We start from the raw sequence: 1,594 nt of genomic DNA, 5'->3' as shown, positions 1-1,594 counted from the left end.
GTCATGATAAAGAAGGCAAGAATATACAATGGGGTAAGACAGTTTATTCGATAAATGGTGCTGGGAAAATTGGACAGATACATGTAAAAAAATGAAACTGAACCACCTTCCTACACTATATACAAGAATAAACTCAAAATTGATTAAAGACTTAAATGCAAGACCCGGCATCATAAAACTACTAGAAGAAAACAGAGGCAGTAAACTCTCTGACATTGGTCTTTTCTGATATATCTCCTTGGGGAAGGGAAACAAAGAAAAGATAAACAAATGGGACTATATCAAATTAAAAAGTTTTACACCTCAAGGGACACCATCAACAAAATGAAAAGGCAACCTAATGAATGGGAGAAGATATTTGTCAATGATACACCTGATAAGCGGTTAATATCCTAAATTTATAAAGAACTCATACAACTCAACAGCAAAAAAAATAAAAAATAAAAAATAAAAATGGACAGAGCTGTGGTACATATATACAATGGAATATTACTCAGCCTTAAGAAGAGATGAAATATATTGCCATTTGTGACAACACAGATGGACCTTGAGATAATCGTGCTAAGCAAAATAAGCCAGACAGAAAAAGTTGAAAATGTCTACAGCCATGCCACTCAAAACAAACCTGATCCCATCTGATCTCGGAAGCTAAGCAGGGTTGGGACTGGTTAGTACTTGAATGGGAGACCACCTAGGAAGACCAGGTGCTGTAGGCATAAAAAAATTAAAAATAAGGGATCGTAAGCTGACAAGGTTCTTGCAATCTGTGAGATCAACCAAGGGTTGCCTCGCCTAAAATAATAAAAAATAAAAATATAATTAAAAAATAAAAATTGTTAATTAAAATAAATTTAGTGGAAAACAGTGAAGTAAGCAATGGAAAGAAAAAAAAAAAAAACCCTAAAACTATGTGAAAGAAAAGCCTCAGGAATAATAAAAGAAAAGAAAAAACAACAAAAAGTTGAAAACTACATGATATCATTTATATGTAGGATATAAACCTAAAAGCAACAAGAGAACAGTACAAAAAGCAGATACTCATGAATATGGACAATAGACTAGTGGTTACCAAAGGATGGAATGAGTATTTATTTATTAAAAACTAACTAACTAAATAAATAAATAATTTTTTAAAAGATGGGCAGAAGACCTGAATAGGTATGTCTCCAAGAGGACATACAGATGGCCAATATATATATGAAAAGATGCTCTACATCACTAATCATCAGAGAAACTGAAATTAAAACCACAATGAGATATCACCTCAGATCTGTCAGAATGGCTATCATCAATAAATAAACAAACAACAAGTGTTGGTGAAGGATGTGGAGTAAAAAGAACCCTCATGTACTATTGGTGGGATTGCAAATTGGTATAGGCGCTATGAAAAACAGTTTGGAGGTTCCCCCCAAAATTAAAAATAGAACTACCTTATGATCCAGCAATTCCACTTCTGGGTATTTATCCAAAGAAATCTAAAGTACTAATTTGAAAAGGTTACGTTATATGTTATATTACATGTATATATATACACATATATAATAAATACATATATATCCCAATGTTCATCGTGGCATTATAAGAGATAGGTATA

The 1,594-nt window shown here is 32.4% G+C and overlaps 1 pseudogene; it reads left to right on the top strand.

The window, feature by feature from the left end:
* Nucleotides 1-597: 597 nt before the first annotated feature.
* Nucleotides 598-716, top strand: LOC111746351 (annotated as a pseudogene).
* The last annotated feature ends 878 nt before the right edge of the window (nucleotides 717-1,594 follow it).

This window comes from Pteropus vampyrus, unplaced genomic scaffold (genome assembly GCF_000151845.1).
Source record: "Pteropus vampyrus isolate Shadow unplaced genomic scaffold, Pvam_2.0 Scaffold184, whole genome shotgun sequence".
In the NCBI taxonomy this organism is placed as follows: Eukaryota; Metazoa; Chordata; class Mammalia; order Chiroptera; family Pteropodidae; genus Pteropus; species Pteropus vampyrus.
Note: the sequence above shows the minus strand (reverse complement) of the source record. Positions and strands in the feature narration are given on the sequence as shown.